Source organism: Poecilia formosa, unplaced genomic scaffold, assembly GCF_000485575.1.
Source record: "Poecilia formosa unplaced genomic scaffold, Poecilia_formosa-5.1.2 Scaffold551, whole genome shotgun sequence".
In the NCBI taxonomy this organism is placed as follows: domain Eukaryota; kingdom Metazoa; phylum Chordata; class Actinopteri; order Cyprinodontiformes; family Poeciliidae; genus Poecilia; species Poecilia formosa.
In genome coordinates this window covers 254,766-270,610 of record NW_006800490.1, presented here as the reverse complement: position 1 = coordinate 270,610, position 15,845 = coordinate 254,766, and the positions used below count along the sequence as shown (strand labels likewise).

At 40.7% G+C, this 15,845-nt stretch overlaps 1 long non-coding RNA gene across 1 annotated transcript; it reads right to left on the bottom strand.

Moving 5' to 3' along the window:
* Window positions 1-1,905: 1,905 nt before the first annotated feature.
* On the bottom strand, window positions 1,906-6,529 carry LOC107834212 (uncharacterized). Its single transcript, XR_001659996.1, has 2 exons — window positions 6,233-6,529; window positions 1,906-2,671 (listed from the first exon to the last, which is right to left on the bottom strand). It is a non-coding gene; the product is annotated as an uncharacterized LOC107834212 (long non-coding RNA).
* Between the last annotated feature and the right edge of the window lie 9,316 nt (window positions 6,530-15,845).

The window sequence follows — 15,845 nt, the reverse complement described above, 5'->3', positions numbered from 1 at the left end:
TCCCTCTCTCATAACCCTCCACTAGAGCCAACAAAACCTTAAAAAAAAATTAAAACATATTTTGGCCTCCAGAATCATAACCGGTCATTGCTGCATCTGCGTATACTAGTGGAAGGTTGAGTGGAAGGAAAAAGTGTAACATTTGTCATTTTCAGCAGCACATGGCACCTGGACACACTGCAATAACAACTGAAACCAACTTTTCTTAATTCATAAAGACTCAAAAAACACAACAAAATGTATTTAAGGCCTAAACAAGTAGAGCCTGCATATATTTAACACTTCAGCAGAACTGCAGGCTGATCAACTTTCTCTATTCATGAGACTGGATAGCAGCACCTCTGAACAGAAGTTTTGACATTTTCCTATTAGAATCCTTTTATATTGCGGAACTTTGAGTTTTTGTTTTAACCTATTATTGAAATAATCAATTTATCTAGTAATTGATTTATTGCTAACTGAAATATACACTAGAAAAAAGGCATTTGAGCCAAACTGTAGAAAAATATATAAATTTTGGCTTTAAAAAAGAAAAAAACTTTTGTCTGTAAATATGTTTTACCCACAATTCCTCACTGGTTCAGATTTTGTTGTCTTGATGGATGCACAACATGTTGGCACCAACATTGGTGTAAATCTGGGCCGATATGATCAACCAATGTTTATTTTTTTTTCTTTTTGCCGTCTGCTTCTAAAGATGTTTAAATGATTGTGAAAATATATATAATATTGGTTATTTAATTTTCCTTTGGATTCAATAATTTGAATATATTGGCCATAAAAACAATATTAATGTCCGAGATCAACATTGACCCAAACTTTCATTTTGGCGCATTCTTAATGTCTAATATTGTATTAAAAAGGCCTAAATAGTTCAATGAAAAGCTATCAGAATGTTCCAGTTTCTAAGGTCAGGATAATTGATTAGTAAAATAATTGCTAGTTGCTGCTCTAATCCTATGAAAATGAACTGAACTCATATGGTTTTAGTGATTTTCTAACTCGTAGATCCAACCTGTTGTTGGCTGCAGGTGGAGAAGGGTCAGCCGCTGTGTGTCCTGTCGGCCATGAAGATGGAGACGGTGGTCAACTCCCCCGTGAGCGGGACCGTCAAGGCGGTCCACGTGGAGCCGGAGGCGTCCCTGGAGGGAGACGACCTGATCCTGGAGATCGAGGAGTAGAGCGAGGGAGAAGGAGGAAGAGGGGGAGGGGAAGCGGGAGGTAGTAGAGCCGGCCCTCGGTTTGTAAATATTAACGTTTAGCGAAGCTCTATGCATATCCTGACACCCGATGGATGTAGAAACAGCTTCATTGAATATTTCAGGAGTGTGTTTTTAACTAGACCTGCGATACATTCCACTGCATAGTCTTAACTACAAAGAGTTAACCAAGTGAAACAATAACAGGGTCACAAAACGCCGACTTGAAATTAACACTTCCCACTTCGTCTGATGCCGTTTCCATAGACCAGACTGACTCGGTTCGGTGTTTGTAGCCAGCAGTGATCTCAAAATATCATGGGAACATTCATCCTCACCTTTTGCAAGAATTTGAATCCCTGAAAGTCGCGGTGCATTCTGGGAATGTGTAATCACTGCAAGAGATTCATTCACAGAGCACAACGAGGACGGCTATTCCAACAGAAAACAACCAACAAATCCTGTTGCTGCATCAGTAACAGCATTGGAGCCCCAAATAAAATCCGAGTTATTCGTTTTAAAATGTCCAAACGGGCCGTTTCAGAACCGCTTAAGCCCAACCTGTCGTATCATTTGAGGTCTCTGGTGGCATAAAACAAGTTTTGCCCTTTTCTCTTTACAGCCAGGAAGCAATGAGCAGTTTTTATGGGGATTTTTAATGCTTGGTTTAAATAGGATTACAGCATGTCACTGTAATGGGGTCACATGTTCTTTTTTTTCCTTACCCCCCTCCCCCTCTATGAATAAATTGTCACTCAAATGATGTGAAATTAGCCGGGCTAATAGGAGGCCCTGGAGACTCCTGCTTGTCGTTATATTTCTGCGGCGTGTGTGTGTGTTTGAATAAACAAGTCAAATCTGAGGACGAACTCCATGAGTCCTCTGCAGCACACCCCCTGAGATAAAAACCCATTCAAATCAGAGATGAAATATTCATGCTCACACACGCGCCTGCTCAAAAAATATTCCTGCTGGCCCCTGTGTGCCGCAGGAAAACAAAGGCAAGCTCTGCAAAGAGGGCGTGTCCCGGTAAAGACATGGAGATTAAATCACAGAATGAGTCTTAAAGTCGGTCATTCGGTGTTGAAGCTCGTCCTGGATGAATGTTTAAACACCCCTAAAGCACAGCTTGGAAACAAAGCGGTTGCATATTTTTCTACTGTTAACAAGTGAAGCAGAGGAAGTTTGAGGAAAGGCAGAAACATGAAACTGACGCTTCATTTTGTGCTGAGTCAGCAGACTTTGTGTTTGTTTTAAGCAGATGAAGACAGGATGACCGTTCTTGATTTGTTCCCTCCTCCTCTTCTCCTTACTTCCCCCTCTACCTCATGTCTTCTCCCAACCATTTGCTTACAACATATTTGCACATGCAAGACGTCAATTGATGCAATAAATGTAAACTGTACCGTAACTCTGTCCGTCGCAGCCAGCAGTGGCTCTTTAATGGCCTCACTCTCATGATGTACCCATATCTGTGAAAGAAAAATAAACTGGAGTAAAAGCAAAATCAGCTTCACCTTTTTTTGTTGTTGTATAACGCTACACTCCTCCTACATGTAAATGGTTTCATAAAATTGTGAAGATTCTCAAGATTTTTGTTTTCGTCTTAAAGAAGCTGAGAAATAACTTAATTTGAAGACTAACTTTTGCTAAAGCTAACTACGGTGACTAAATTATTGGAAAATTTCCTGAATTTCTCAAAACTTAGGGCTGGACAATAATCGATAAGGATATATATCGCGATAGGTACGTGGAGTCTATCGCTATATATACCATCCAATCCTAGAATATTCGATATATAGAATATTCTGATCCAGAATCGCACAGCATTCTGGGAGATGTAGGCAGATGTAGGCACCAGCCTTGCTAGCTAAACAAGGCTGGTGGAATTTACTAACTCACTCACTCACTCTTTGGTTACCTAGCAACTCATTCTTTGGTTACCTAGCAACAACCTGTAGAGTAACTGGCGCGGCAGAAGTTTAAGGTTTCACCACTGTGCCTCTTGACTGCTTAAAAACAGATAATGCGGAGTAAAAACTGCGGATAAGACTGGGAAGGTCACACCACCGGTTTGGCAGATATTTAAAACAAAAACTTTATCGATAACGATCGATGTCGACCGATACAACACGCTTCTATCGCAATATAATGTGTATTGTCCAGCCCTAACAGAGCATGTTTAAAAAAATATTAGTTTAGGAAGCTGAAATGGATGCAATGCTAGTTGATACGCGATTGGCTGGTGTTTGCAAAGCAGTGAATCATTTTCCTGATGCTAATTAGCACCAAGGAAGATGGTGCCAATCCACTAACACGGTTTCTACTCTGTGTATTGATGCGTATTTGAGTATATTTGGTGTTTGAACTATTAAAATAAGCTGCTACGAGCATTTCTGGGCGAATTACTATGGTAGTGATTTACAAGCAGCGTGCTGGAGCTCGTTTCCTCCGTTGTGGAGCCAGGCCAGCCGCCTGCTCATCAGTATTCAGCCTCTGTCCGCCTCTGAAGGATTTCCTTTGCCTGGTGCTGTTCCCAAACAAGTGAAGCCCTGTGTGCTCAGATGTGGATCTGCTGACACCGTGTTGTCTTTAAGCTAATTCTGGAGATCATCTGATACGGTGCTTATTACCCACTCTTAATCAGTCTAGTCTGTCACTAAACTGGCACTATTGATCAGCTCAAAGTGTTTGATTGGTGGCGAAGCTGATCAAATGTTTGCAGTAGGAACTGCTCAGAAACGGAGCGCTCTCACCTCTGTGCAGAGAGGAAACGCTGGCAGAGTTGAACAATATCCTGACGTGTAATTGGGATCAGATAGAAGCGCAGCCGCTATTTTCTGACGTTATGCGTTTTGACCCATTTATTTAATGAGCAAGATGACGGCTTTGATATCAGATTTCCATAAATGAATTGAGAGCCAGAGGGCAGCCTGGCTGATAACAGGGGACAAAGCAATAATTGAATCAGTTTGCTGCATTCATCCAGTTTCAGATGAACGGAGATATATATATTAAAAAAACTTGCAGATTCTTCTCAGGGCGTGAATGAAACCAGACGACTTCCTGAACTGCTATCCTCGTGAAGATGAAGTAAACAAATAAACACACTTTACATATAAAGTCAAGTAAAAATGATCTGCAGCACCTTGCAGTGCGTATTTGAAGTGGAGGGGAAAAGATGCACTGTTTTCAAAACTGTTTGCAACTAAAAATATTAAAATTGTGATTTGTATTCACTTTTATACCCCAAATGAAAACCAGATAAACCCATTACCAATCTGTTATAGCCTAGTTAGTAAAGAGTCTGCCTTTCTATCGTTTAACTTCAACATAAATCCAGATGTTCTTGAGGCTCTTGATCAGGGGCGTCAAACTCACTTTCATTTTGGGCCAAATCAAAAATCTGAATGTTCATAAAGGGCCGGTTGCACCAGAATGTATTGATAAAACCAATTAAACTGTTGAATCTAGACCTTTGCAGACACACTCAGACCAACAGGATTGAGCATGATGCATTTTTGAAAGAACAGGTCAAAATTTTAGATATACCCCCAAAAACATTGCAAAGAAATGATAGTGCCACTCATTCATCCATTTCCCTTCTGATTCAGAAGTGTGCGTTAGTCCGTCACATATGCACACATTGAAGTGTGTTGCTGTAATGTAATAAACTGTGGAAAAAGTTCACAGGGTGTGAATACTTCTGCAAAGTGTGTGTGGCTGCTTGCAGCTTCCACCAACTGAAAGAGGCGCTGATTGATGATTGGCGTTCATTAAAGATTGAAACACATTTACAACAACAAAAGAGTCCTAAATTCTCTCTAATGAGGCCTCCGGTGGCTTCCTTGTAGTCGAAGCATTAATTTGTTTTAACTGAATATTCATGCACTTTTGATGATCACATTAATGGAAGGCCTATCAATCTACAATAACAAATTAATCTATTCCAAATCAAAAAAGAAAAAAAGAATGGAAAGCCTTTTATCGTCAGTCCTTTGTGTCGTTTGTGGAAAATAACTCTGCAAAGGAGCACATGCTGTCGCTTCTGTGTCTGTTTATGTCTGCTGTAAAAACTACAACCAAGCCAGATGTCCAGGTTTTTTCCTCCAGGTGTTTTTGTAAACACTTCAGTATCAGACCACAGTCTGCCAAGAGCCCTGAGGGACGCCTCCAAAGAAATCCTGTCGTTCCCCAACACAGGTTATATAAAGTAGACATTTTAAAAGGAAGTGATGTACTCATATTTTGTCCCCAATCGGTATTCACCCAGCAGCTGAACAGAGCTCAAATGTCATATTTCATTCAATGTAAATATGTTTTTATGTCTCCAAATACTTTCCCTACTGTCCTGAATCCGGCCTGTCCTCCAACAGGGTTTTTATTTATTTGTTTCTGGAAAGTTGGATTATTTATGACAGGCAGCCAGCTCACTGAATGACAGCTGCACATCATTTCTTTCAACTGCAGGACTCTGAAAACTTTAGCAAGCTGCTGCCAAGAGGCAAAACTGCCTATAAGTCGTGTCACTTAACTCTTTTTATAACTCTACAGCCACACTGCAAAAAAAACAAAAACAGAACAAAAACAACACAAAAACAGAACATCTTATCAAGTAATTCTGGTCTAGTTTCTTGTGTTACTTCAGGTACACCTGAAATAAAATACTAACTTATACTTTTTGTGAGATTATTTCACTTATAACAGGGGAAATATGTTGTTATAAGTGAAATAATCTGCTTTGGTTAATCAATATTAAGGAATTAGTGACTTGTATTGTATGTATTAAGTCAGTTTTGTCTTATTTCATGTGTAATAGATCAAACTAGATCAAATTTAGTTGGTAAGATTTTGTGTTTCTGCAGCGCCGAAGTGGCTCATCTGTTTTCGGACAACAATAGACAAACAATAGATGTGAGATTGTTCACATTGTCCTTCTTGGTCGTCTTTGAGCTGCTGAACAACTTTGCACTTCCAATTAGGTTTGCTGCTGTGCGCCATGTTTTCACTGCAGTACTAGAAAACACACTTACTGGAGAAGAGGCGTCCTCGCCGTTTGCTGACCAACAGAAACTGTCACTGCCACACAGTTCACTTCAGTCCATTATCTGAAAATGGAAAGTGTGTGGTCAAAATTGGAAATCTACCAATACATGGCCGCCCGCTTGAACTGACAGGTCAGAGAAGAAGAAGAAGAGAGGGAGGAAGCTAGGATCCACAGCTCCGGTGGGAGAATCTGCCCACTTCAAAACTGGGTCATGAACTCCAGGAATCTGTTTCTATGGACCAGAGGCGAGTAGAAAGCCTCTATTGGAACAAATCTATAAGAAACCCTGATTAAAGTTTGAAACAAGCAAACGTGGAAAAAGACAGAAGCTAAAAGCCTAGCATCAACAAGGACATACTCAGTCTTCTTAAAGGGACGGTGTCTTTTGTTGTTGAAATGCTGTATGAAAAGTAACCTCTGATTTTTGTTTTTAGAGTTTTATGTTTGAGTGAAGTTAACATTGTTTGTTTATTCTATGAACTACTGACAACATGTCTCAGAAATTCGATCAAACATTTAGTATTTATTTGCAGAAAACGAGGAACGGTCAAAATAGCCAAAGAGATGCAGCGCTTTCAGACCTCAAATAATGCAAAGAAAACAAGTTCATATTAATTTAGAAACAACAAAACTAATGTTTTAACTCAGGAAGAGTTCAGAAATTAATATTTGGTGGAATAACCAGGAGGTTTTCAATGGGTTTCAGTGGGCTCTTCATTTCTTTCCAGATCTGCATGTTATTATTGTGGGGAGGATTTCTTCAGCTGGGAAAAGGAAAGATGGACGGAGATTAAAACTGGAAGATCCTGTTAGATTGGGTCTGCAAAAGACTCGACATATTTCAGTTTTAATTGTAGAAAAAATTAAATCTATCCAGCACTACTTTGTGAAAACAAATTGATGCGTGTAGCTGTGCCGCAGCAACACACACATGCAGCCGTCTGAAGGCTCTTGCATGTGGATCTGTGTGATGGGAATTACTGAAAGCTGACTGGAAGCAGGCGTGTAAGACTGATCCAAGGTAAGAAGCCGAGGAGACGCAGACTTCAGCCTGCAGACTGGAGCTTTGACCAATTAAAGCCTGATTGAGGCAAATTAAGTAGATTCATGTTAAGACAAGTGCAGCATCAGCACTTCTTTGGAAGCTCTTCTCACTGCAGGGTGCATTCCTCAGCAACTATTTATGGATGTGTACAGCAAGTTTGTGTTTTTAATTCCCACCGGGCATCACTGTGTGTACCTTTGCCCTGTTTTAACAGGTAAAGAGTTATAAAAAAAAGAAAAAACCTTTACCAACATTTTCACTGCTTATTGTATTTAAATGGAAGAAATGAGCTTAAATTTTAGGGGAGGCTGAGGTAAGTCGAGCCCCTTGTTTCTAGAAAACGGTAAGAAAACATTGATCATATGACCAAATAGCTTGGAGAAATCATCATTTAATGAGTTTGTGAATGTAAAAGCCTCCTGGGTAAAGTGGTTAGTCCGTTTTATTATTATTATTATTATTATTGTTATTATTATTATTATTACAAAACTGCAGTTTAGTTGCAATAAAAAAATGGTTGAATTGTGTAAAACAAATAAAAAGCACTTCATGGAGAAAAAGTGACTTATTTAGGAAAGGAGACGGTAAGTCGAGTTGGGAGGAACATTTTTTTAAAATGCTATGTTAAAGAAACATTTATGTTTTCTGCTTGTTTGAAGGGACACACAACATCCCAGATATACAAGTTAGTGACCAAACTAAACCTTGATGTAGTGATCCTCAAAATCTCGTCTCTCCAGTAAAAATGCAGCATTTTACGGTGATATTTGGCCACCACTCGCTCCAAACCTGATGGTTCTCCAGCTTTTCTTCCGTTTGTTGCGCTGCGCCTCTAAATGGGTCAAAGACGTTCTTAGATGGGGTCTGAACATCACAAGAAAAGTAAATGTTTTCATCCAGCTGGCTCTCCAGGCGCCACACTTCATTTCTGATTTGGATCCCAGACTCTTCACATCTCTGAGCTTCGATCTGGAACCGAGGGTCAGAGTTCAAGTCCTCTTTGTGGCTCTCGCTGAGCTTATCCCCTTCTCCGCTCTGCAGCGGTCCAAATGAGCAGCGCATATTCAGAGTGGAGTGAACTCTGTGCCTTTAAGATGTTGGGGGAGAGTGTGATAAAGTTGAGGTGCGGCAGCTGACCGAGCCGCTAGCTTTCTAACCCCGAACACGAGTTTCCCACATGGTGGATCTGCTGCTGCTGTGTTTGAGGTACAACGCTCCCCTTTTAATCCCTTTGCTGCGGTTTCATAATCCCTCTCTTCTTCCTGTGCTGCTTTCTTTGCCGTAATCCGTCTGCTTGAATAAGAAGAGAGACGAGACAAGGAGGATGTGTCTCAGACAGGAGGGATGGACGGCTCTGTCAGGCTCTGAGCCTCCTTTCAATCAGCACATTCACAATGCGATCCACCCATTAATGCCTCCTAATGCTGCTCCTCTTATAGCCGACATGTAAATGAGTGTTATGGTTGGCGCTAACAAGATAGCACACTGCAAAATACTAAATCGTACCCAGAATAGGAGCTTGTTTTTCATCAATATTAAGGAATTATTTACGTAATATTGTTGATATTAAGGAAATAATTCGGTAGGCAGAAGGAGTGACGCTGTAAGCTTCAACTCTGGGTTTGTAGAGAGATCAAGGTTCCTCGCATCTTTTATGTCAACTTCCAGAACTTTAGCTTCTTTTAGGACAATTTCTTCAATACTGGGTGGGAAGGAAGGATAAAAAAGATGGACGATTTTACAAATGGATGGATATACAAATGAATGAATGAATGGATGGATGGATGGATGGATGGATAAAAGAATAGGTGGACAGACAGATGGATGGACAGACAATAAATCTGTAGTAAGTCCAGATATTTCTTCAGTATCGTCTCCAGAGGATTCCCGCCTCCCGTCTCCAGCTCCTGACCAGAATCCGCTCCTCATCCCATCTTTCCTCCATCCCTCATTTTTCAAACTTTGCGTTCAGGACCAAATTTCCACCTGTCTGAGAACGGGCGCTCTTCGGCTCCCGGAGCACTAAAACATCCCGGCCTTCATTACAAACCCTGTCCAAGCAGAGACGTCGCCGCCGGATCTGCTGACGGGATGACCTCTAACCTCCGGGCTCGAGGGCCGCCGTTGTTCCCGCCTCCAGATCCGACTGCGTCGATAACCATCAGCAGCACAGCGGTGCATGGTAAGCCATGAGCAACAGATTAACAATGTACACATCAATTAACAGGAGAAATCAATGCTGCCCTTGCTGGCAAGTTCAATTTCTAACGAATGCGTCAAAAGATGGCTGAGAGGCAATTCCAAAAATGGATCAATTCCTGTTGCCCCTCCAGAACCGGGCTCTGTCAACATGTTCTGATGCTGCAGCAGCTGTGTAGACGCAAGTGATTATAAATGTTGGTGTCAAAGAAATGCTGCGGGAAGGAGGACAACAGAGTAAACTGTGTGTGTGAGGAGACATCTCATTAAGAGCTGAAATAGCTCCGCAACACAAGACTCTGTGGTCTTAAAGGCCACACGTCAACAAACGCACACAGACACACACAGATGATGATGATGATCCGCTTCTTCTTCAACATGCTATTCCTTTCAAGTGTGCGTACGTCTGTAGACGTGTGACCCGAGTCCGACTCGAATCAAAGCGCCGCAGCAAGGAGGGGAAGCCGAGGAGCCAAAACAAAGGTGTGCAGACAGCCAGACAGGGGGAGGATTCAATGCGACAGGAGAGAGAGGGAGATAGAGAGAGAGAGAGAGAGGGAGAGAGGGAAGTTTGGGCTCAGACTGCGACACCGAACCGAGACAGGCGGGAATTAAATGCAAAGAAAGAAAGCGGGTAAAAAAAAAGGAAAGGAGCCAAATCACGCATCAGATCTCAGTGCGTCACAGAAACGCAGTCATTAGATGTCTGTCTGTGCAGCTTCATCATTCTCCACCTCTGTCAAAAAAAAGTGCATTGTTACCATGGTAACAGCGTGTTCGGGGTATAATGAGTCTACCCCCCAAACCCCTGCCCAAAAAAAATAAATAAAAAAATCTTTATGACTCTCTACTTGTCTTGCATGCAGACGTGTATGAGACGAGTTTTCTGGAAAGAGAAGGAAAGTTCCTAAAGCGGTCCGAGGACAGGTGGTCCGTGTGTGTGAGTCCAGACAAGAACCGAGTCACAGCTGGTGATCGGGGATCAGAAAGCGAGAAGTCACACTTGGGTTAGCAGCAGCGTGAGAGCGCCACCTGTAGTGAAAGTCAGGCCATGCGGCAGCGGCAAAGCGGAGTCCACGGGAGAACCGGACGGTGGCGAGAGTCAGTGGGTCGGCAGAGAGGTCAAGGTTCGTACACCCAAAAATGACACCTGATGATGGACAGACCTACAGACAAATGATTGATGGATGGATGATTGTTGGACAAGATGATTGATGGATGGTTTTAAATCCTTTTTAAGAAGCCGTTAAATAATGAGGATGAAGAGGCGAGCTGATTGGAGACTGTAAATGTTCTCTATAAATCAAACATTCATCCAACATTAAAGTGATGATAGAAACGACATCATTTCTATCGTGAGTTTTCTAGAACCTTGTGTTGGAGCAGAGAAGATTATTCTCTACTTAAGAAAAATCACTTTGCTGCTGTTGCACTGAATTTCCCCATTGTAGGACAATAAAAAGAATTTCTGTCATGAAAAGCCAGACAATAATGAACATTTGAGGAATCGTGTAATTAGCTGATGCTAACCAACCAAATGTAGTGTGGATTTTAGCTTTTACTAAAGGAAAACAGAATAAAATGTAACTTAATCCCATTCAGTCTGGACTTTTACTGTGGGATTAGTCACAAACCATTGAACTCTGTTGGCTCTGTGTTCAGGATCACTGTTAGCATCAGCCTCTGCAGGCTAACTCAGGCTGCATCAGCTCCGACTTCTCTTCCTGCTGCTAAGAAGCTTTCCACCGTCACAGGAAGAGATTGCATCAGACACACATTGCTTTGGGTTCATGTTAATATTCCAGTCTTTGATGCATCAGGTCAGACAAACGATTTTCTGAGGCTGCAGGGTTGCTTTTTTAGCACCGTTTGGCAAACAGTGGGCCACCGTGCGTCCATTACTCTGACAGGCTTCTGACTAGCAGCTCAAACATAAAGGCTTGATTGATGGAGAGCTCTCAGCAGGTTCTCGCATCTCTGGAGAGGACTTTAACAACTCTGATGGAATGACCGTCGGCTCTCTTTTCAGTTCTCCTTCATGCATAAACTGAACACTCAGTATTCAGGCACGAAATGTCTGAGGGTACGATAAGTGGAAACAGATTGCAGAGATGTTTGTTAAATTTGTGCAGCAACTCAACACCAGAAAGGGAAAACTGATAGATTTAAGTTTCATAAGTGTTTTGGAGCTTAAGGTCACAAACTGATGGCCAAACATTATCCTGCAAGTTTCTTTGGTGAAAAAGCAGAATTAATTCACATTGTCTAAGTCCCAAAGAAGCAAGTGGAGGTTCCCAGGTTCAGATGCCTGAGACTTCCAGAGGAGGCAGAGGTGAAGCAGCAATGTTTGCTTAATTTCTACTCCTTTGGCAAACGTTTCAGCTAGATTTAATCGTTTAACCAGCAGTCTTAGCGCGACGCTCAGGAAGAGCGCGGCAGATGTCACGATCGGTCAACCGGCTGACCCATCAGCTCTTCAGTGTGCGAAACCACATAAGAAAAAAGAAAAACCACCAGAACTGAGTACACGGTAAAATGCTCGGGTGGGGTTCGCTCGACAGCTCTTAGAACTATGAGAGTTCAAATGTCTCTGATGGTGCATTCACACCAAATCCATTTTGAACGTCAGGCACGTCTGGTTTACATTCAAAGTCTATGTGGAGCGTCGGATGCATTGGACGCATCAAACGGTTCAAATCACACCGCGCTAGACGCTCAAAACGCGCCACAAAGGCCCTCAACGCGCCTCCACATAGACTTTGAATGTAAACCAGACACGCCTGACGCTCAAAAGGCGTTTAGGGTGAATGCACCATTATTCATTTTTGATTTAAACAAAGAGTCGCCACATACACAAAGGTAAACATTGAGGTTAGGAACAGAAATGTTCCAGCCCCAGCAGACTCACACAGACATAGGCTATGTACAGGATGTTTGGACACAAAATAACTTTTTTCTCCACTATCTTGTTAATAGTAAAGACAGTTATAAACTCCAATAACTATTTTTTTTTTTTAACTTAATATCTCAAGGTACGCACAGTGCGTATAGCCGTACAGCTGCAGGTGCCACTGGTTGGGGTTAGATAGTGGAGCAGCTGTTTGAATACCGGCTTTAGCACTGAGTCTTTCACAGAGAAGTCTAGTTGTGGTCGCATTTATTTAGTAGCATGATTGACCATGAAAAAAATAAATAAAAATTTCAGCCAAAAATTGGAGTAAAGCATCAAGACCAGATACGTGAACATATCCTGTGGATTACTGTGGTTCACTGGAGTCCCACAGACTTCATAAAACCCATCCAGACTGACTCATGTCAATAACTTATTTTAGATTGTGGTGCGATTTTTATCATTTTTCCCATAATAAATCAAATGATTATTTAAAAACTGCTTTTTATTCCTCTAAGTTATCTCAGACTTATAATAAAAAGTGTTTGATTTGCAACATTAAAGTGTGAAAAAGCAAAGAGAGAAGAAAAGCATTTTCACAGCACTCTATATATAATACATGGTATGTTTAAAGAAACTTATTAAATCTGGGAACTTCATTAAAAGATTATAAGAACACACCACTGCTGGCGTCATTTTTTTGGATGACGTCTTCACACAGGATTTATGAAATAAACTCAAATAGAGAACAGAGGCTCTCTTCAACGTTCCTATAAATAATCTTACATTCAGCCTTGAAGAGCTGCAGAGCAGCGGCACACAATGCATCCAAAAGGACGCGTCACGCTGCGACAACTTTCCTCACCAACTTGGAAAACTCTACAGCCATCACTGTACCATTCATCCACCGCTAGACGGGAAAAGGTAAACAAAGCTGCTCCCTCTCTGAGAGCACAAGCCGTCCTGGGAAATCAGCAACATAAGGGGAAGCAGGTGAAGCACAAGTGGTTACAGAAGGAAAAATAAATGTAAATTACAGCACTTCATCACTACGCTGCTGCGACACAGCGTCATCAAAGACAGATGATGCATGTTGCTTCAGATGAAAAAGTTTCCCTGAATGCAGTCGCAGGGCAAGGACAAAAAAAGTCACTCATGTTTGTTTTATTACAATACCTTCTGTTAGTTTCTGCATCGTGACAACTTTTCATTTTAACTGCAAAAATAATCGACTAAAACTACAGAGACTGCAATGTCAGCAACATTGAAGGGAGCAGAGTATTTCAATTTATCCAAAATCAACAATATACCTAACTTTCCTTTCGTCAATTCACACCAAACCTAAATGCTAAAAATATCAACTCTAAATCAAAAGATTGCAGCCAATTTCAAGCATCTTAGTAATTATTATTATCTGCAACCACTCACCAAATACACACAAGCAGATAGAAAAGTATTCATAAATCTAGTAGATTTAGGATTAAAATCATTATTTATCTGAAAACATTGTTTCTAATAGGAAAATATAAAATAATGTTTATGAGTATCAATTTGGAATAATGTACATATTCGGTAGTTTAAATCATTTTCAGTCTGAACAGTCATGTCATTTTTATCCGATTTTTTTTTTCATAATTCTCGACCAGACGTTTTAGTTATAAACCAAATAAATAAAAATTAGTTAAAAAAAGGTTTATTTTTGGATTTGTTGACTTTTGCTCCAACTAATTTGAGCAAAACTCCAACTTTGTATCTAAGTTATGAAGGTAAACAAACTCAACCTTGTGAAAATGTTGGAAATGGTTCTTGTGTTCATGAATTGATTGATTAAAATCTTCCTTTTTTTACAGAGGGTATACAAAATAACATGTTGACCTGAAAAACTGTCTTTCAACACAAATAAATTAGAATATTTGAGTAATATGAAACCTATTAGTGAGATTAAAAGTACCTAAAGAAAATAACTTTTCATTAAGCCCACGTTTCTGTATTAAAAATGCTTTTTAATGGTCTGATGTAATATCCTACTTTAAATCTCAAACTGTCAGTGAAAATCATAACAGAAATGAAGGCTTCCCAACATTCATTGTTATGTAATTTATCTATATAATAAATTCCTAAAATAAATAGCCTTTTCAATGATATTCAAAGGTAACGAGTGGGTCTGTACAATGAGCTTCTGCATGACAGGAAACAAGCTGTGCATGCTGGGAAATTGCATCCTCCTGGTTGTTACTCGCCAGCCTCTCTTGGTTCTTCTGGACTGATTTGCGTTTCTCCTGCTGCCCGGATCATTACTGCATTCTGGTGATGCTGTAAGGCGTATCAGAGCTTCACCTGCAGAGCCGTAACACCCCACCGCTATTGTTTATGAGGCAGTAATTCGGCCTGGAAGTACCGTCAGCACATCGCAGGTGTTCGTATTTCTTCAGCCACCCAAAATTGTTTTTTAATACGTGCTATTAAATATAGACGGCCTACGCTGCACTGGTGAGATCTCCAGAGGAGATTACGCTCTATTACACGTCTTTGTTAAATTAAATATGTCAGAGAAACAGTCTCGGAGTTGATGCAATAACGCTGTCTTTTCCAGACTCCACACTTCGCACGATCATTACTGTAGCCGCGTGTTTTAAGGCTGGAAGGTCAGTTCCTGCCTCATGTTGTGTGCTTCATCTCTCTGATGAAGTTGTAGTTCAATCAGTCAGAGAACAAAGCTTGATGTATTGATTTTTCTGGTAAGATGTTCATTTTCTGCTTTGGTTGAAACTGATTCTGTTCACACATTACCCGTTATAAAAAGGGGAAGAAACTGTTCCAGGTTCTGGAGGCTTAACGGTGCGAAAACAACTTACTTTCTTAAAAATACTTCACTCCGTTATGGGCATACTGCACTGAATGTTTACATCCTAAAGGGTGAATTGGTCATTATGCAACCCAAAAAATAGGCAAAGTTAGAAGTACCAGGAGGCATTTCCCTGTCTGACCTTGGGTTTTATTTGCTGGAACCACTTATGAGGATATTTGTGCTCATAATGTTTTCCACTTGCAAGTAATTTGTCTCACTGGCAGTGAGAGTAAACATCTGATTTTTACTTTTGTGTGGCATGTCTGTTTTATAATATATTTACCACTGTTGAGGAAAATGAATATTTTTAGTGTTTAATACAGTTTATCTTACGGCATTTGTACAAGGTATATTGACCATGGTCATTTTGAACAAATTTCTTAATGTAGAACAGGTTTGTGTTAATGATTTAAAACTAAAACTATTGATGGGTAAGTATTCAACTTACGAGAAGGAAAATGGAGATCAAAAGGGAACTCTCACTGAGGCCTGATTGTGTTATCAGAGAGGACAGGAGGCCATAAAATTAGCATCTGCAGGAGGGCAGTATCACTTGGATGAGCGTGGGAGAGAGAAGTTTGCTCGGTTCATGGAAGATCAAAAAGTCTTCCAAAAAT